This window comes from Melopsittacus undulatus, chromosome 1 (genome assembly GCF_012275295.1).
Source record: "Melopsittacus undulatus isolate bMelUnd1 chromosome 1, bMelUnd1.mat.Z, whole genome shotgun sequence".
NCBI classification, from domain to species: domain Eukaryota; kingdom Metazoa; phylum Chordata; class Aves; order Psittaciformes; family Psittaculidae; genus Melopsittacus; species Melopsittacus undulatus.
Window position 1 is genome coordinate 90,803,901 of NC_047527.1, and position 21,327 is coordinate 90,825,227.

Here is a 21,327-nt window from a genome sequence, read left to right on the forward strand (position 1 = left end):
GATTCAGTTCACATACTCCAGGACCACCCCACAGTGCCACGAAAAACCTAGGCAGGATGAATTATCTGGAGACTTGCTTTAAAAGCTACATCCCTAATCTGAATGAAAGCAGTAAAGTAGCTGTGCCCGAGAGAGACCTTGTGGGATGAAGGGGTGGAAAAAAGGTGTATTTCAGTGATATAATCTTGTAGTTGTACCACTTAGTAAAACACATTTCATAATTTTTCTTTCTTAATGTTCTTTCTTCCCTTTTCTTCATAGTTACTACTGAAAGAGGAAGGTTGGTGTGAGTAGGCCTCAGAGAAGGAAGGCTCTCTTGAGAAGTTAGAAAGAAGGTATCTTCTACTGAAAGGAGGATTATAACTTTTTTAAGGAGCTTATACAATGCCAAGTGCACATTAGATGCTTAACCAGTAATGACCTGTGTCTCCAGGTTGTGCTTGACTTGTTGACATGAGCTTGTGTCACTGGAAACAGTGTTCATGCCCTTAGGTTAAAGAGGGTGGTCAGATACTACATTGAACTGAGGTTATTGTTCATCGTAAGATACTGGCTGGGCATCCTCTGTGTGTAGGCTCTTTTTGCTGTGTGTCCTAAGGCAGAGGAGGAACATATGTATGGTGAGATGTAATGTTATATTATTGCTAGCATGACTTGAAAAATACATGATGTTACCTTAGAGAGTAGGTGTGAGAGTCAGTTTGGCAGATGTGACAGTCCTGCTTTCTGGATCTGACAGTTGTCAGCCCAGAGAGCCTACTACCAAATCCGGTATTTGCTCATGTTACGATTTGTGTTGAAGAAAAGGAAGTTCAAGCAGAGATGACAGAAGCAGTAGTACAGTGGGTTTTGCTTTTGTTTTTAAAGTCTGGACTAGTAGACTTACACAAAAACTTTGTCTTTTTCAGTGTCTTATCTGTCCTTGATTGAGAGAGTAGATGTGGCTACAAAAGCCAACCAGCTCTGTAGCCAACCAGCTCACTGACAGCAGGCAGAGGCCTTTTTTTCCTCTTCCTGGAAGATTTAAGTCAGTGGCCAAGCTGCTGGCATAGGCCTGCTGATCTCAAAAAAGTAAGACCAAACTACAGTTGTGCCGAGCTGGTTGTAGCTTAGTCAAATTTCTGTTCTAAAAAAAGCTTATGGTCAGGCCTCCAAAGTTTCCTGCAACAAAGGTCACCACAGGTTTCTGCCGGTGTCCTGTACTCTGCGGCACTGGAGATATGTAAATTTATAAGGAATACTGATTGTTCTGTTTCTATACATGGCAGGAAACAACTATATCTCAGAATCTGACTTCATATAGCTGGCAGGTAGGTGAGTTGCGTAAGTAAAGCAGAAGGGAATAGGAAAAAAATACAAGACCTGTCCTCCTTTTTTGTTTTAGAGCCCTTCATTTGAAGAACCCAGAATGTATCTGGATGTTGCAAATCATGCATTACTTCATTTTCACAGTATCATACAATGGGTTGGTCTAGAATGGGCCTTAAAGATCATCCAGTTCCAACCCCCCTGCAATGGGCAGGGACACCTTTCACTAGACCAGGTTGCTCCAAGCCCGGCCCAACCTGGCCTTGAACATTGCCAGGGATGGGGCAGCCACAGCTTCTCTGGGCAGTTTTCTTAAAAATCTCTTCCTAAACTGTACTTGCACTTTAGCTGAGAGATACGTTCATCTGCTGCTTTTGATGTGCAACACGCGGAAGTTTGACAACAGGGTGTTACTGTGCAGACCAGCTCAGGCAGTGAGAGTGGATGGTAGTCAGCTGTTCGCCCATAGCTCTTGTTTTTCAGAAGCTGGGAGTGAAGGACAGTTGTGCCTCCGTGAGCACAAGCACCCGTATGACAGGGTCTCCTGCCACAGGACAAGGCTGCTGACTTGTGGTGCAGTCAAGACTCTCTCTGGCCTTCGTACTCTGCTCAGGCACTGGCATAATGAGGCACTTAAGGTACCAGGGAGGGCCTGAGGTCAGTGCCTGGTAGGCTGTGGTGATTATGGCTTGGAAACACCTAACACCTCTCTGGGTAGGTGAGAGAGCATGGCCCTGCGTCAGTCACCCTTAAATGATAAGTAGGCTGTGTCATGGCATGGCGGCAGTGAGGTTGGGCCAGCAGTCCTCACTCCAGAAGTCATGCAATACAGGTACCCTTTGGCTGTTTAGAAAAGAAAGGGAATTTATGGAGTTTGTACTTACAAGCAGAAGGCAAGAGTCAGTACCGGGTGGGAGCATGGGTCTGAACCTGCCAGATCCTAGGCAGAGCCAAGAGAGGGCAGCAGGCCTGTTCTTGGGAGATGTGGGGAAAACAGTTCCTGTCCTGATTACAGGAGGTGTGCAGGGAGCCCGGTGCTGCTATTTCTCCATCTTTCATAGCTAGTCCCCAAATGAGGCCATATTTTAGCAATCCATTTCCTCTGATCTGGCCTTGGCTCTGTACTGTCATGTGTGATAGTACTACAGTGGTTTTGTCCAGGTCCACCCCAGAACTGCTTGCCTGAGGTTGGCAAAGGAGGCTGCAGTCCCATCTGTTGCCCAGGCTTGGAGGTAGACATGCCTGCCCAAATCAAAAAGTATGAGCAGAGATCATATCATATCTTTCTTTATTTGCAGTTTTTCCTGGGGTTTCATTTCTTTCTTTACTTGATTCTTTGTTTCCACTGCTGTGGGTTTTTATCAGGTTTCGTCAGAGCCACACTGTGTTAACTTAGGAAATGTACAAGCTGACTAGAATGGAAAACCAGCTCGGTCTGTTCAGCTCCATCAGCCCTTTGAGAGAGGTACTGCTGTGAAATGAAGGAAGGCTGGGAAAAAAGAGGGGTCCCACTGGTGCATTTTATCATTCTGCTACTCTTGTGATATTTGAGGTTCCAAAGCAAGGGGTATTCTCTGCCTCAGCTTTTGTTGAAAAGCAAAATATATCTGCCTTCTGAGTGCCGACCAGCACAGCACCTGCTGCATTCCTGTGGCTCTGAAGCCAGGAGGCAGAAAAAAAGACCCTGTGAGTTTTTTGACCAGACTCACAGTGTTCTGGGGAGGTGTGTGCTGATTGACCATCATTAAATGCTTGGGGATTAGCAGTACAGCACTCTGCAGGTGTGATATGCTGCTGTTTTCAGGGGACTCTGGCCAAATTCTGCTTCTTTGCAGCTGTCAGGGTTAACGCTGTGTATGGAGTGTGTGTATGGGAAGAGGAAGGGTGATTTGTACTTCAGAGTGAACCTTCATTTGCCTCTGCTGGGGGCTAGAGAAGCTGAGTACCACCTCATTTATTGCACCAGCAAGAATGAAAGAGCTGACAAAATTCGTCTTTAATTTGTTTGAAGCTGCATTCATTTCTCCAGAAGGGGGAGAGTGGAGTAATTGAATGCTGGGAGGAATGTGTGTAATTCAGGACTGTTCTTTCTCCCTGACTCAACAGACACCATGGAGGAAAATCAAGACATTTAGAAGGGGGCTGTCAAATCTACTTACATGTTTTTGCAAAGTCCAGCTTTATCTGAGTGTCGACTGAGGCTTTGTACATGCGACTGAATAGTTCTGTGTTAAGAGGTCACAGTTGGTTTTGATACCATTCAGGTTACTGAGCAAATACCATAAATGCAGAGGAGCGTAAGCCTTGAGTGGACAGTGACAGCAGGAAGAACTCATATGCGTATGGCAGGGCTGCAGCTCCTTTCTGATTGTGAAATTTGGCTCACAATGTTATGATGTAGCAAAATGAACAAACCAACCCCAAAAAAACAGGGCAGAACCAGTTTAAAGGTGTTTTTTTATTTGTTTGTTGTTTTTTTGGTTTTGTGTTGTTGATTCTTTTGTTGTTTTGGTTTTTTGGTTTGTTTGGTTTGGGTTTTTTGTTGTTTGTTTTTTTTTTTTTTAGCAAACCAGAATATTTTCTCCGTCACAGTTAAATCTCTTTTCATTTGTCTAACCCTGATTTGCTACTTCTGTTTCTGTAAGGATCAGATGGGTAATGGAAGCTGTAGAGCAAATTAATGTATGCTGCTTGAGATAGTAGAATGAAGGGCTACAATAGGCCCTTTTTCACCAGCTGTAAAACTGTTTTGTGACTACAGTGAATCCATTCAGTCTCCCCCACGCTTGCTGGGAGCACCCAAGAGAGGAGAGTTGTACGAGCGAAATGGCTATCCAGCAAAATGGTTTCTGAGGGCCAGGCTGATGACTCACTCCTCATTTTGGTTTATAGGGCCTTTTTCTGTGGATGTCAAGTTTCAGCCTCATGTGAGTTGAGAGATCTATAACTTTGTCCATATCACCAGATTATCCACTAAATCAGCATGGGTGTTGTGTTCTTTGTGTCAGCCCTCTGAGATGGGGGAATACTCTTATCTTTGTTGTACAGGAAGGGGAAACTGAGGCACAGGAATATTTAGGTTACGTGACAGTGTGCATTAGGAGCTAAACTCTAACACTTTAGTTGCCCTGTAGAAGCTCAAGTGTCATTCAGAGCTATTTCAGCCCTTCAGGAAGTGTCACATAGCATTTGCCCATAGGTCGTGCAAAAAGCCTGGGGGATAGCTGGATGTCTGTCCCTCAAACAGCATTTATGTCTCTTTAAATGGAGCATTAAAAATATAAGTATGTAAGTGAGAACAGGAGGATTTTATGCTGATTTTAATCTTAAAATAGAATCCCTGGCCACCTTGTATATGTATTGGGTAAAAAAATGAGAAGCATAACTTAGTTGATTCAGCAGGCTGACACTCCATAGAATAATCCTTTTAACACTTTCTTAAATTAAGAATGGTTTCTAGGTGGCATGAGTCACGGACAGACTGTCCTTATTTCACTTTGAACTTCCAGCCTTCTGGATTTGTGTCGCAGCTTTAGAAGGCTTTGTCCTCTTCCTGCAAGTCTGTAGGCTTAGCTGTTGCAGCCTTTACTCATGTTGAGTGTGAGCAGGCTCCTTGAAAGCAGCAACACTGTGTGAGAACAGGCATGGTGGAGTGAAGGAGCAGGGTAATTTAAATGGAGTATTTTGGATTTGTTTGTACTGCAAGCAGCTTAGGGGAGCGGTGACGCAGGCACAGCCTTTGTGCAGGTGTCAAGGCAAGCCCACTTTCCCCCTTACATGTGTTGGCCTGCTCAGAGTTTTGGGTTGTTTTCTCTGTGTGTGTGTGGGAATAAACAGTGATATTGAAAGCTGTACTTTTTGAATTTCTTTATGTTTTTGGAAAAGCTGTATTTTCTGAAGTACATACAGCCACACGAGGCTGTGGATAGTTTGTCTGTTTCTTAATTAAAAGCAGTGTAAAAATAATTAGGTGCTGTTTGTCTGTCCTAGCTGAGGAAGAACACCAAAGTGATCTGGCTTACATGCTTGCAAGGTCACATCCCCTCTTCTTCACTGTTTTGAAAGTTTGTTGGCTTCAGTGGGGATAGGCACAGGTGTAGCCCTGGGAACAGTTTGTCTTTCAGCCTTTTTACAGAGCAAGAATGAATATAGCTGTTGGTCCGAAAAATTGTTTGTAGAGAAATAACTGGGATGCCTGTAATCCAGAGGGGCCATGCAAATGCAAGACTGTGCTCTCAGAGGGAAGGCGAACTCTGCACTGTCTGGCAGTGTTTGCCTCTCATAGCCAGGGGATTTTCCTGCCGACAGAGCCTTGTTTGGAGGCTTAGATACCCAGCCAGCTGCTGGCCTGCCTTGCTGCAGGTATGGAGAGGGAGGAGGGTGAAATGGAGTCTTGGGGAGAAAGGCTTCTGGTAGCAGCACTTGCTGAAAATTCAAACCCCTTCATTCAGACCTTTTTTGGTGATGGTGGAGAATGTCAAAATTGATTGTATTACAGACCTGCCAGTTTCTCTTACTCATTTGCTTTGTCGCTCCTCCTCCCTTCCTTCCTCTCTCGTCAGCCGGGCTGGGTTTTGTAGTGCTAATGCTGCACTGTTTCTCCAGCACAGCTACTACTTCCCCCACGCTGCTACTACAGAAATACTACAGTAATTCAGTGAAGATTTAGGGAGTTGGCTGTATACGTATTATTAGTGATAACAAGAGCGGTAGTAATAATAATAAAACTGCTGATTGCTCTCCCATGTAAGAGTTTGTTACTTTACATAATGATTTTTTTTTTCTGATTTGTATCTCTGGGCTTTCTTCTCTTTTCACCTTCATAAATTTGTGGAGTCTGGTATATACTGTATTGTGCTTTAGATTAATACTTTGTAGTATACTATCTGTCAGGTTTTAAAAGTAACATGGTTTTGAGTGGTCTAGAATAGTGGGGTTGTGGTGTGGTGTGTGTGTTTTTGTTTTTAGGGGATTTTGGGGCTTTTTATTTTTAAGGACAACCCACAGAGGAGTGTTCATGCTGCTTCTGCTGTGAGGAGTTATCACACTTGGTTTAGATAATGAAATATACATTGGAGAAAGGTCAGGGATTTCCCCTGAGACACCCACCAATGGCTTGAAATGACATTTTCATTCTGAGTGTTTCTTGTTTTGTTTTCATTTAAGATCCTGGAGTACCGGGAGTGTTTTAATGCAAAACATCAGAAAAAAAAGACTGCAATACCTCCTGTGAGAAAAGGGGAGAAAAGAAGATTTACAATTGCATCTTGAAACACTCACATGATTCGAGGTAAGTTATTGGAGGGTCTTGCAAAAGTTACAGTTAGTTTGTAATTAAATTAGTCATTATTTACCCCAGAGTGTTGTGTTATTTCTGTCGGAGGCAATGAAAACAGATGGGAGAGGGAGGGAGAGAACTTTAATGGCAAACCCAGAAACAGCAGCAAAAATGTGTAATGCACTTATCTTTTTGAAAATGGGCCCCATGAGGTCTAATCCCACAAACAGGCAATCACTCTAACATTTATAAGGGCTAAACGCTCTTTAAATCAATGACGCTATTCTCCCTGAAAAGTTAGGCATTGGCCTAAATTTTTCCAAGTTTGGAGTCTGTGTTATATGGGAACTGTGCAGAAGAAAGCTATTGAAGAACACACAATGCACAGCCAGAAAAATGCATATACAATTCTCTTACTGTTGGTGATAATGTCATGAGTCATCTGATTTTATAGCATTCGTAAGTGATATTTTTGTATTAAATATATAGTCCTCATTTTTATGTTTAAGCGCCTCATTGAAGTACCAAACTTTTTAACAGAGGCTGTAAATTCTGTGCCAACTTTAATAATGTATCTGCCTTAATTGCACCATCAGCATGTCTTTGAACAAGTAGAGTTAAATGTAGAAAGCAAATAACGTCCCATTTCATAACGAGAGTTGCAGATTGCACTTAGATATTTGAATAGCAGCCGAACTAAGAGTTCCCTGAGTGAGGTGGAATTGTGTGTTCCTGAGTTAATAATTTTCTTAATAAAGGTAATCAAGAGTAACAGGCAAAAGCTCACCCTTTCCCCCTAATTGTCATTTTTTGTTTTCATGTCTCACTAGAAAAGAATGACCTCCTAATTTTTTTTTTTGTCTAGCAAAGTGAAAATGTTATAGTTGTAAAACTTTTAACCGCTGAAAATGCTGCATAAATGAAAACTAAAATCACCAGCCTCTTTCTTAAATAAGAATTTCAAGTTATTTACTCTGTATTGCCCTACAACTGTGCTGAAAGAGACAAAACTGCTGTAAGAAAGCTACAGAATCAAAAAGACCCACTGAAAATGGAAGAAGCAGGGGATACAATCCCACAAATGTGCAGAATATCAAACCGCTTTGGCTGGTGGCATTTGCAGACCTTGTTGCTTACCGTGTTTCAGAAGAGACGAGAGCATAGCCGGCCCCTGGTGATTGCTCTGTATTTGCTTTGTAGGAATAGAGCTATTAAGTTTCTTTTGAAATCAACAGGCTCACTTCAGGGAGCTAAATATTTCCTTTCTGGTTAGTGGACAAGAGCCATTGCGTGGGAAATTGTAATAGTCCTGTAGGCATTTGTACTGATTTATCTGAAAACTTCTGCAAATCAGTGTAGCCAGCTCCTTTTCATGTGCAGGTCTTGCACTAGGGACTGTGAGTCCAAAAAGGAATACGAGACTATCTTGGTAGGAGTCTTGAGGTGATTTTTGTAGTTGTGAAATGAGGTACTGATGCAAATCTGCTTGAAACTGCTGCTGTATGCCCTTTAGGGGCTGCTGTATGCCCTTTAGGGGCTGCTGTGTGCCCTTTAGGGGCTCTGATTCTCGCCTTCCCCTCTCTCCCCATCCCTGTGGCTCAGGTGGGGAAATGTCTTCCTCTCTGGAGTGAGCCCTGTTTGAGGCATAGTGTGACAGTCTTGTCCAAACTGGTGAGAGAGGCAGGAGTGCACTGCAGTGACCCACATGTGATCACTCTCAGCCCACCTTTGCTTTCTCTCTGTCTGACTCTTTTGGTGGCAAGCATTCCTCCTTAGCTCTTCAGAGCATAAATCCAAATAATTTTATTCCTGTATTCTTTTCATTGATGTCAGACCAGAATAATGTGTATGATTTTCCTTTCACAGCTGCCTCCTTGTTGCTCTTGGAGGAAGCATGTGTTGAAGCTCAGGGGAAGCTACAGGTATCTCTGTAGCACCTGTATGGTCTTTATAATAATTTGATCAGCTTTCTGTTGCAGTCACAAAACTTGAATCCTTTTTCGTTTTCTTTGTATCGGAGAGTGCAGGAGGAGCTCATCTGCAGAGTATTAAAGAAAGGCAAGTTCTTTGGTGGCGGAAGACTCATTTTAAGGTATATTAAGTTGTAGCACTACTCCTTCCCTTTCTTGATTTTTTTTTTCAGCATGTGAATAAATATTGCCCCCTTTTGTGTGCCTGCAGAAGATCCTTTGGTGTGTGCCAGGGAGTTACATGGGTGCTAAGCTGAGTACCCAAAGGGACCAACTTTCTCCTCTCTTGTGTTTTTCACTGGGAGTGAATACAGAGGACTGAGCCTGCCCAGATTAAACACATGCCAGTTTTGTTTTGCCTTTCTTTCTTGCTCTTCTTTCAGCTGTCAGTGTGCCATGTTCAGATGGCAGTGATCAGTCACAAATTGTCGCCCGTCCATGCTCCTCAGCTCTCTTAAACTATTGGTTTCATGGAGCTCTTCAGCAAAGATGGCCCTGGCTTGATTCCCCCCCCCCCCCCCCAGCTGATGGAAAAAGAGGTTGTTTGTTTGTGTTTTCCTCTCAAGTCAGCTGCATTAGTTCCCAAAGCAACTAGCGTTAAGTGGAAATGAGGCTTTGATAATACGTGTGCTTGCTGGAGACTCGCTTAGATTTTTTTTAGTCGTTCCTCCCCCTCCCCCCATATATGGATCTTTTCAATGGGGCACCTCTGTTGTGAATCAGAAAGAAAATGCACAGGCTGCCAGGCACATAATGGAATTGTTCATTTGTTTCTGTAAGCGTGTGTGAGCCTTTGTAAAGAGGAGGTGGTGGTGATGGAGAATGGAGACCTTCACTGTGGGGGGCTGGGAGAGTGCAGTGGCACAGCTCAGTGCATTGCTGTGGTGGGATCTGGCTGTGCCTGTACTGCTGCCGACGTGCCTGATCTACTCAGCCCTGGTGGGCATTACCTGGAACTTGCCCTGCTTCACACACCATGTAAAAATGGGTGAAGCTTACATAGCTGTTGACTATGCTGGCTGTAAACCACATAAGGCAAAGTATTTGGACTGTAATATTTCCAGTTCTTTCTTTAAACCATGTGCATTGGCTTTCAGAAGAGTGATGTAAATACGAAACATGCCAATACTGTGCTTCCTTACCATGAGGCTATTTATTATAAAGGACGTATGGTATAAGTAATTTTAGTATGGAGTAGATAAGAGCTTGAACCAGAGCCTTGGATCCAGGCCCACCAGCAGCTTTGCAAAAGGCAGGATCCAGATCTGAAGTCACTGGTTCACACAGTTTCTAGTTGAGAGTGGTTTTAACTTACTTCATAAAATGGGAGCACCCAGAAGTTTTAAATTGAGGCTTTTAAACAAGTTCTTGCCTTTTCTCACCTGCCGTTCTCGCCTTTTCTCACCTGCTGTTCTCATCTGCCTTAGAAAGTTATTGTGAAAGCACACCAGCTATTTTCTCCAAGCCACTGTGGCCAGGACACACCAATTCAGGGGGTGGAGAGGGGCCTCTGTGATGATTACTGTTACACAGCCATATGCTTTTTGTCCAGAGGAGTTTTTCTTCTGAGGAGTCAGACTTCCCTTCTGGATGAAGTTTTTTGGAGTCACAGTGGAAGTTTTGGAGGTAGGACCTTGAAGTTTCACAGACACCAAGAGACGGTTGATCAGCCTAGCATGGAGCAAAATAGGTCACGGTGGCTGGACTCCCCAGCTGCTTAGAAACCCTCTCTCATAATACCATAGCTGAATTACAGATAAGAAAAATCTATTTCTTGTATGTAAAGAAGAAATTCATAATGCCTAAACTTTTATTTCCTTGCTAGATACGGGACATTGCTCTTATTCTCTCACTTCTTCTTTGCCCTTGGACACAACTTTTTTACGGTTTTTCAGTCTCTAGCTGTATATTACTAGAGAGGCATCTGGTTATGTGTTACTTTACACATCTGTTACATACATCAGAGAGTCAAATCCAGCCACCCGGTCTTTGAATCCATAAGCCAGTGAATGCAGTATTTCAGTCTACTGCACGCATTACTGCAGTTTATTGCATATATGTACTACAGCCTCCTTTGTGTTTGTCAGGGAAAAGCTGGCATGGAAAGGATGAAAAATGCTGGTGAGCTCAGAGGTGTTTAGGTATGGCAGTTAATTTGCTCTTTCCTAAAAGCACCATCTTTCTGGTTGACAGTATGAAAACAGTTTTTGTGATGATTCGAACATCTCTAAAAGATCCTGCCCAGAAGTGTTCGTGTATTTCTGAGTTGTTGGACTGTGGGGAGATGTGCAATACCTGAGGCAGCATTGACAGCTGAGGCAAAGCTCAGGCTTTGCACTTTCATCCAGAGAATCTGTACTATTCGCAGCCTGTATAGGAAGTAGGAGTGTTGTGGTTTAAACCAAGCTGGCAACTGAGTACCATGCAGCTGTTTGCTCACTCACCCTTGCTCCAGGGGGATAGGGAGGAGAATCAGAAAAAAAGGTGCAACCTATGGTTTGAGATAAGAACAGTTTAATGATTGAAATAAAATGTAGCAATAATTATAATTGTAATGAAAAGGAAAACAACAAAAAATGAAAGAGAAATAAAACCTGAGAAAGACAAGTGATGCACAACACCGCCCACTGACCAATGCCCAGCTCATCCCTAAGCAGTGACTGGTATTTCCTGGCCAACTTCCCCCAGTTTACACAGTGAGCAGGATGTTCTGTGGTATGGAATACCCCTTTGGCTAGTTTGGGTCAGGTGTCCTGTTTCTGTTCCGTCCTGGCTTCTTGTGCCCCTCCTCACTGGCAGAACATGAGAGACTGAAAAGTCCTTGACTTAAGAGTAAGCACTCCCTAGCAACAACCAAAACATCAGTGTGTTATCAGTATTATTCTCAGACTAAAGCCAGAACACAGCACTGCACCAGCTACTAGGAAGAAAATTAACTCTATCCCAGCCAAAAACAGGGAAATGAGTTAGAAATAAGTATCTTTCATTTGAGCAGCATTTCCTTCTAATCTCACTGTTCAGTGTTGTGCATTTCTTTTCCTTTGCTTGCTAGTTCTCTGAGTGCATAAAGTTTGGAAAAAACCTGTGGCTCCTTAGATTTTCTTTTTTCATGATCCGTGTAGAAACCCAATGTGATAGATGTTATTTCTGTGAATGATTATATAGGACTACTGATTTGTGTGCTGTGCATGCCAGTTAGCAGATGGACTTAATTGTAACTTCTGGGGTGTTTCTGTTTGCCCCGGTGTGACTGCTCTGTGCTGGCAGTTTTTGGGTGGAGTGGTCAAGAAGAGCATTGCCAATAAACTGTGCTTATTGTATTTCGTTTTGCTGATAGGTAGGAGAGCAACTGCTTGGCATCTGTGGAGGTAAATGATAGCCATTCCAGCTTCAGTGTATGTCAGCTGATGCTCAGGAGCCCCTTGCTAGCCCACTGTTAAAACCTGTTGGGATAGTGTTAGAGGGGGCCGGGTATCATGGGTTAGCACAGAGGAGCTGGAATGGGCAGGATTTTAATGAATCTGTGAAATGCAATTTGGCAGAAGGTACACTACAGTGAGAGGCCAAATGCAGAGCGAGCAGTGTGCTTCTCTCTGTTAGAGGGCTCTGCTGGAACCATGTGGGAACCCTCTGCTGCTGCACGGTTGTTCTTTGTGCCCTGGCAGAGTCGTGGGTGTGAGGAGAAGCCATCCTGAGGGCTTGCTGACCCTGTGGCCCCTCACCCTCTGCAGCAGGGAGTCCTTTGGCAGCCGGCTGCCCTCTCCCCCCCGGCTCTATGCAATGTGGTTGCTGTGGGCAGGGTGCTGCAGCTGCTTTGTTTGAAATGATAATATTTTACGCTGTTACTGTGAAATACTGCAGTATTTTTTGTAATTACGGGCTGCATGCCAGTAATGTACAATAACATTTTGCTCTTCCTGTGCTGTTGCTACTGTAGACATTTGTTCCAATTTGGGCTGCATTTGCAGTATGTGGTGGGGTGTTTTTTTTTTTTCTAGTCTCTGCTCATTATCTATTGTGGATATTTTTGGATTATTCGTTTCTACCCACGTCTGTCCTTACAAATCTATTACAGAAAGCACTTCAGAGAGTGGCAGTCTCCGTTGAACAAGCGATTGTTGTGGCTTTCACAGAATTACGTTCTTGTGAAAGTATGAGGCAAGAATGAGATGAAAATGGAGATGAAAATTGCTTTGTAAGTTTAAAAATGGCTATAGTTTTTGAAACGTTCAAGGCAGATATGAGGCTAAGCTTTTCCTTGACTGATGGTGAGCATATTTAGTGCTGAAATCCTGGTCTGCACCAAGCTGTATGTAGCTGAAACCTCTGGGATGGCAGAATCTGGGAGACACTTAATCATTGTCAGAGCCTGTAATGATTCTCTGCAGTTTTGGTTTTAACTACTAATTTATTTTTTTATTTCCAGAGGAAAGTAGTCATGGAAGGTGGTCAGTAGCCTTCATGCCAGTGATTGTTTATTAGTGTTGCCATGGTCTAGAGAGGAAATTTTAGTGGAAAAGAAATGAAAGTCTTAGACAGCAGAGTTGATAGCTAGTCAGCCTGCATGCAGTTTGTTTCTGGAAGGTAGAGGTTGAGACCAAATGGGAATGAAGGCAACACAACACAAAGGAGACCATGACCTTTTTTTTTTCTGGTAAATCTGGAATAATATGCACTGCGTTATACAAAAAGGATTGCACTTTTCTCGCATGTAATTTTAGTGTCCTTTCACTGTGCTGACTCACCAAACTACTTCAGCTTCAGTCTGCATTTGGTTTAAATTACCTCAGAAGCCTGCATTTGTACTCTGCTCTCTAAAGTACTGTTCATCTGCAATCCAGATTGATTTTTTTTTTCCCTCTCTGTTTTTTCTTTTCGTTCAGCATTTCAACTGACTTGTCTCTTTTCATTTTCCAGGTCTCTGTTTTACTAACATTTGAAACCAATCACTCTGTGTGCCTGCTTGGGCCCTGCAATAGGCAAAAGCCATGTTGCAGCAACAGCTAGAACAAGGAGTGAATCACTGCTTTCTGTCTTTCCATTAGATTACCTAAACCACTACACATAAATAGTGCTTTATGTATGATACAGCAGCATGATTATCTCACTGCATTGATGGAACAGTGCTGGAAGTGAATGTAATTCTTCTTCTATTACATCTTTAATGAGCTACAATTAAAAATAGTGTGTTGGCGTGCCAGAGTACGTGTTATTTTCAGAACTTTATTGAAGCCATTTTGGCTGTTAGACATCATGTTGTTCTGAAAAACTTAAGAATTAAACAGCAGAAAAATCTGCTTTGCTAGATGAAAGTTAACTGGACAGTAAAATCTGTGGACTAAAAAGGTTCAGGTTTGTACTGAGTGCAAAAACATGCTTTGAGGTCTGGCTTTGAGGGTGAATTTTTTACTATATAGTAAAAAAAGAAAGATAAGACACAAAGCAGCAGGTTTCCACAGAGCTCCAGTTAGGTCCCAGGTCTCTTGACACCCGTGGCACCAAGTCTGAGTCACAGATAGCACGAAGCTGTGAAGCCTAATAATCTCAGTGTTCAAAAGTACACCTACGTAGTTTAATTTCAGGTGCCTCTTTTAGCTCTGGGTTCTCCCACCACCACCACCTAATAAAATTTGAGAGTCATTCTTAAAATTTTGCAGAGAAAAATTTTCTCAGCACTTGGGGCTGTGTGAAGTATTGACATCACTTAAGAGTTCAGAAAATAGCACTGTCAGTTTCAGCTTGATGGCATTCCATTCTCTGCTCCAAAAACCTGATGAATAACAATGGGTGAGTCAAAGATTTCTTGGAATTTTCTTTTTTTTCCTCCCCTTTCCCCTTGTGCAATTCCATTGCCATTTTTAGCGTGGAGGGCAGTTCTCCAAAGAATGTCTGTGTGCTTGAACTGTGATTTCTTGAAAGTTCAGAGCAAAATTGAGTTGTGTCAGATGATAAAAGTCGTTCTATGTTTCTATGCATTTTGGTAACATTACATGAGCTTTATTGAAGAAAACACAGTAAAAGGCAGAAGGCGTTTGATAGAGAAGTGTTGCATCTCTGCATGAGCAGCTTGGAGATCTCCCTATCATGCCATTTTGTTTTGTTGTGATGACGTTTTGTTTAATTATTTTTTGTGTTTTATCAGCTGTGCTCAGGGAAGTTGCCTGACAAAACAAATTATCAGTAGATTTGGGAGACTTGGACGAGCTTGAAGCACTTGTTGAACCATAGCATGCTTCTGTCTTTGCCTCAGTTTTCTGCATGAAAACCAAGAATTATGTCTCATGTATTTTAGCAGGATGTTCAGAGTACTTTCTGAGGACAGAAAATTATGTGGGTACTACTGTTACCTAAGTGATGTGGTATGTTCAAGATAAGCAGTGTTGTCAGCTGTTCTTGGCAAAATCACTGAGGTTATGATGAGTGAAATTTTTAACTCAGTCTTGTGTTTTTTTAAGTCGCAGAAGTAGCCTGTATCAGGCGTATTCTAATGTGTCAGAATGAATGTGTGAAATACGAAGCTGCAGAAAAGAAATGTGAGGGGAAAACAGGTTAAAGTGATTGTAAAGGGAGAACATTTTTTGTTCTGCAATAGATAGCTTGTAAAATTTGAAAAAAAAAAGGGGGGGGGGAAGAAAAGGGATGAGTGCAACTGTCCCCTTAAGAGCTGCTGTGTCAAATCTGAAGAATGATTTGAATTCAGTCATCAAAGTGTGAAATGGAGGGATTTTAGTTCTGCTTTAAATTATGCATCTCAAATTAACCTTAGCTGCAGAGTCTCTGCTGACGCCCCCGTAATGACACATTATTGGTACTAATGGCTTCTGTGTGACTTGAGATACAAACAGACATCCTAGACAGAAACATTTCGGCTTTGAACTCAGTAAGACCCACAGCATTCCCACCTTAGGTTTCTAGTGACAAAGTCCTGCTCTCCTGGTGGCTGTTGCTGATGAGCTTGCTCATGTGTTTCCAGCTTCCATGCACTGCTTCTCATCCTGGCATGCAAGAGTGGCTGATTGAAAACTTGCTTCACAGGCATGGAAGAGCAGGAGAGCAATAAATTCAGAGTGAGTGTGGAGCTTGTCCAGGCATGGAGCATTGTAGGGAGCCAGGACAAAGACTGGGTTGTGGGCAGTGGACAGGGAGGAGGAACTTCCATGAGATGATAATCTTGGGAAGAAAAGGATCCAAAATGGTGAGGGGAGTGGAGAAGAGATGCCAGGACTTAAGGAGGAAGTTGCTAAGTAAGGGAGGTGTGGATTAATAAATAATGTAAGCAGTAGTGGCTTATTAACCCTTATGATGCCCTGCTGATACGGAAAAGGCCAGTAATTGTGGAGCTCTGTGTGCTTAAGCCTCCCTTCTGGAGCTCACCATCATTGTTTGAAAAACTCCACCTCCACCCAGAATTTCACTCATGGGTTTTGCAGCTTGCTTTGTGCTACTGGTGTCTCTCCTGGGACAGGAATGATTGTTACTACTTACACATAGCTACTGAGTATGTGCAGCCTGAGCATGGCAGTGAATGAGTGAGAATGGCATAGTGCTCTGTACAGAAAATGCACTGAGTTTTTGCATGTTGGTGAAAAAGGAGGAGTGTCTCAGCAAGGCAGACTCAGAATGTAGACCCTGTCTTCTCTTTGCAAAGATACTCACTAGCTCATTGTTTTATCCTCATTTTTTCAGTAGGGTGTCAAGATGTGGGATTGCCTCCCCTTTCAAGCTGCAACTTGGAAATTTGCTTGTTGGCTGTGGCAGGAGTGGTGGAGAGGGGCTCCTGTGATTATGTCATGTGGTCTGATACAGACTGTGCAACATTGCCTGACTTTCTGTATGGGTTTGCACTCAGCAGAGACGTGGTGGGGAGTAAGTAGTCTTGTATTCTGAATCCAAGGCAGGACAGTACTTGAGTATATAGAATCAGATACAAGAAGGTATTCAGATGCCTCCTTTGTATTCCGCAAAGGAACCACATTCCTGAACTGGGACCTAAGATTTTTTTTTTTTAAGTGGATGTGCTATACATCGCATTCACTAATGCATTAGAGATACTGCATGAATAATTAAAACACCATTTAGGATTTACTAAACTATTGTTTTAGTAATAGAACAGAATGTATTTTATCTTTTTTCTGTTCATTTTTGTTGATTGATGAATTTATTGATTTCTTCCATTAATTTAGAGTAGGTATCCTAAACATTATTTCAAATTAACAAGGGTTAGCTTTATGTTAATAAATTGAGAGTGCTAGTGGAATGAAAGTCAGAATTCGATAATAAAGGTCTGAAAAATTGAGGCCTAGAACACATATCTAGTATTTCACATCAAATGGGTTTGTAAAATATTAGAGCCTTTGTTTGTCCTAATTTTTAATTCAGAAAAGTATTCATTTGATACTCATTATAAATAGCCTAATAGCACATTGGAAAAAAAAACCCAAAATAAAGGCAATAACCTACCTCAAATTTTCCCATTGTATTTGTAGTTAACCGTAGGCTGGTTGGAGTCAGTGGGAATGTGCTTTGTGAATTGGAGGGAAGAACTTCACTGCTGAAGAGACAGCAGTCCTTCTGAAACCATGAATGAGAAAAATAATAAACTTCTGAAATTGAGGCCTGAAAAACAAAGACAAGTGTGATCTGAGATACCTGAATTAGGAATTGCATTAAATTTCACATGCTTGTGCATATATTTCTTAGCTTGCATTTCTGATTTAAGCGTTCGACTTTTCCTTATCATTTACATTTAACTCACTAACCTATTTTCACATCTTCCCTACCTTCAGAAACACCTGATTTATGAATATGCTAGAACGTATGTTGAATATGAACACTTAACAATTGTTAGGTCAGTGTTGTTATGATCCTTTTTCAGGGCCATGTTTCTCTGTTTTCCAGCTAAGAAGGACAATTTGTCATAACACTTGAGTTAGTATAATGTATTTTGCTTGGTACTATTGTTTTAGCCATGTTTGGAATATGTGTTTTCCTGTGTATTTTTGGATCCAGTTTTGGATGCAGCAATATGGTGACTAGTACTGAATGATACTTAATCCATTGGGTGTGTTATCTTCTGAGTGTGACGTGTCATGCTTGTCTGATGGCACGCATTGACCTTCTCCTTGTGCATCTTACTGTGTCCTCTGAGTTTGTCACTGTACATATTATTAACATCACAGGAACTGTAATTGATGAGAAAAAGAACATAAAATACAGTGGGTGCTTGGGATGCATTTATTTTTGTCTTTTATTGTTTGGCTTGGTTATGGTGTGAGTTGGGTGTGTTTCATGATTTGCTTTTTTATTCAACTGAGTGTTGCTTCTTTGCCATTATGAGCAATAGGAAGGGAGCAGTGCTGTCAATCAAGGCCTCTCCTCATCTCCACAAGCTTTGTGCTAAATAGCAATATGTACTTTTTACCTAGCATATTTTCAAGGTTCACAAGCAGGAGCTCATCCCTTGTAGTGTATAGCAGCTCTTTTGCAGTACATGTGCCATCCCAAAATAGCGGGTTTTGGGGGTTACCCCATGCATTGCTCATGCTGTTGGTTGCCTGTGTTGAGAGGCAAGAGTTGGGCCATCAGAGGCTTGTGCTGCTGCCTGCCAGCTACTGGCAATGTCCAAACTTTGCTGGGGAGAAAAAGATGGTCTGACTCTAGATGCATCCACTCATAAGGCTAGGTTTTAGCCCTGGTTCTAGGGAACAGTTGCTGCTCCAGGCTTAATTTTGAGGTGCCTTGCTATGTTGCTGTAATACAAAGTGAGCTATAAGAATTGTCTGCTGCACAGGGGGACGTAGAATAGCTGTCTGAATATGGAAAATGCTGTATAAAATTGTTCCACTTACTGTTGTTACATGTAACACCTACAATGACTATAAATGAAGCATACTAGAGGGGGAAAAAATCATATTATTTCAGTTAGTTTACTTTGTGCATATTTGACAGCCCTCTGTGTATAGTCAGTTACATAATTTCCTGGGATAGTCAGATTTCTCTTTACTTGTGTGGCTCTTTCAGCAACAGGGGAAAGAAAATACATTAAGAATCAGAAAATGTGGTTGTAAAGCCAGGAAAAATTGTCAGCAACCTCAAGAAGAGATCTAAGTGTGTGGAACTGCTTTTGACTCATCTTCCAAAAGCAGCTCAATTACAGAATAGTGGTGCCCTTTTGGGCTACATTTCAAGACTATAAGATTGTACTCAGACAGGAACTATAACAATCGATAGCAAGCCCAACGCATCCTTTCTTTTCATGACAGGTTTGCTGATTGCCACAGACCAAAATAACATGCTGGTCAGCATAAACACCAGAAGCAGTGATCATGGATTTTTGTCTCCATCATAGCACATGTTTAGGGTTATTCTGTTTGCTGTGGTGGGTTTGCACCCATAGCGGAGAGGAGTTGTTTTCTCCATTCACCTTCCCTGTCTTGCTTTTATGCTTCCACCTTGAAGTAGGGCTAGGCTGTTTGGTGGCTGTCCAGAGACAGAGCAGGGCAGGGGAGCATGCTAACCAAAAAGATGAGAGAGCAGGTAGTTTTGAGATACCAGTGGTTTATAAGGTGCATATTTTTCTGCATATGCTGCTGAGGAACGAATAGGGAGCAAGATATTCCCTGGGTGTATGTTGAGAGCCTTTCTGCTTTGAGGCTGTGGTGGAGCTGAGCAAAGGGTCCTTTTTCCTCAAGGCAAGGCCCTGTGCTTTTGCTGTGTTCTAGCAGCAGCCTGACATGGCAGTGAGTCGTAAGATGTGTACATAGTGTTGGGTTTTTTTCATCTGCCTTCCTCTCTTAACTGAACCTCTGTGACTTTTTAACCTGCTGTCTGTAGGCCACTGTTTTACAAGCTCATTAAGGTGGCTGGGATGGCGACAGCAGCAGTCCTGCCCACCCCCCCTTGGGTGCTCATCAGATGACTTCCTTATGCTGACATAAGCGTTTGTGTAGTCATGCTCTGAGCCAGGTCTGGGAAAGGATCCAAGTCAAAAATAATCCCTAAAAAAAAAAAAAAAAGGTATGTTTTCAGCAGGATCTGTTCCTGGATCTATCTCACCATCATTCTCACACCAGCCTGGAAAGCATGAGGGTTTGTACTGGCACAGGGAGAGGTGGGGATGAGCAGCCAGGGGGAGGTGGTCAGGGGTGCTGCTGGCAGCGGGGTGCTGCCTGCTCCCATGGCGTCAGCCTGAGAAGATGGAGCTCTCATGAGTGTGCTGACTGTCTTTCCTCGAGTCTACTGGCCTGGTTGCACTTCCAGTATCATCCAAAGCTGTGAGGTGGTTTTGGCCAGTTGTGCCTGAAAAGCAGTGTTTGAAGGTTGTGAACGCTCCCTGAGCTCAGCAAGGCATGGTGGCTGGTAGACAGACCCAAATCAACTCTCCCCTGTCATAAAGAGCTGTCAGCCTGGGCTTGGCTGCTCACCTCATCAGGCCTCCTCATGAAGCACAGTCCTCCAGTCCCAGTTTGGGTTGAGTTGTGTCCATTTTGCAGGGGGCCAACTGTTGAACAGCTGATGGGAGAAGAGTGCAAAGTGTTCCTGGGAGTGACTGTTCATTCCAAGGGGCAGGAACAGTTCACCTCCTGGGTCCTGACTGCCTGGGGGCTGCGCTTTCCAGTTGTGAGGTGGTTTTCGTTTTCTGTGTTGCCTTTTTTAAAAATTTCCTCTAGGAATCAAAATTTCTGGAAGCTGGGAAAGTTGGGGGGCAAGACTCCTTTCAGTTTTTGTTTGGGTGGCCAACTGTTTAAACCCTGAAATCAGGTCTTTCTAGCCCTGCCTCTACATAAGGGGTTGCTGATGCCTCTTACCTTAAACTTCTTGTAGCATCTGTGCCCTGGTAGGTCCAGCTTCTGTCCCCACAGAGCTGCACTCCTCTTTGGCCAGTGTGCCCAGGTTTCACCTGCCCAGCCTGCCCTGCTTGCTGTATGGGCAGCCCTGCTCTGCACCACCACCAAGGAGCTAATATGAAGGCACACGTTGTGGTTTCCTGCTGTTTTGCTTTGTAACCAGTCCACTGGTAAATATAGCTCGTGTGTGGTTATAAATTCATTCTCTCATTATGGGCAGTTGTTGTGTAATAATTATGTAGAAATTGCAACGGAGGATTGTTGTGGATGGTTTAGGGGTTTTTTTTTGTTGTTGTTGTTTATTTATTTATTTTTGTGCTTGACATGCCCTGCAGTGGGAAGAACAGGCTTTTGTTTCTACCCTAACTGACACAGGGTCACAAGCAGGTTTTGGAATTTGGGGTGGGTGCAGGCATTGTCTCACAGGCTGCTGACTTTCATGTGGCTCCCTTTGCATGGCTACATGGGCACAGCAAGGCAAATCAGGACCTGTGCTATTCAGGCACCTAACTCAGTGGGCAGACATGCTGTCCCTCCCCGCAGGCTTGGTATACACACTGCATACATGTGTTTATTCCAAGATAAACCCCTCTTGCTTCTTGGGAGGTGTTTGTGGTACCCTTCCTGTTATCTCTGGCTGCTTTCAATCCTGTTCTTTGGGCAGAGTCCTGCAGGTCCTTGTGCCTGGCAAGGCTGTAGGCTCATGGTCTCTGCCCCTAGCAGAAGTGCTCAGGTTCTGCTCTACAGAGGTCTTCCCTTCAAGTGGGGTGCCTCCTACAATCCATCCCTCCCTTTGGATGTGGAATTAAAATAAGGGGGTGTGTGGGGTGTGTGTGTGTGTTGATTTCCCCCACCATTCCTTTATTAAAAATTCCAGTCTTGCAGGTCCAGAACATCACTGCTTGTCCCTACTGCTTTCTCATTT

General features: G+C 43.0%; 1 protein-coding gene across 1 annotated transcript in view; it reads left to right on the plus strand.

Annotated features, from left to right (window-relative positions):
• Window positions 1–21,327, plus strand: part of ATXN1 (ataxin 1) — a 223,742-nt gene that overhangs the window by 57,454 nt on the left and 144,961 nt on the right. The window contains exon 4 of the mRNA XM_034063405.1: window positions 6,475–6,598. The gene's annotated coding sequence lies outside the window, so the exon portion shown is untranslated. The remainder of the gene's footprint in view (window positions 1–6,474; window positions 6,599–21,327) is intronic.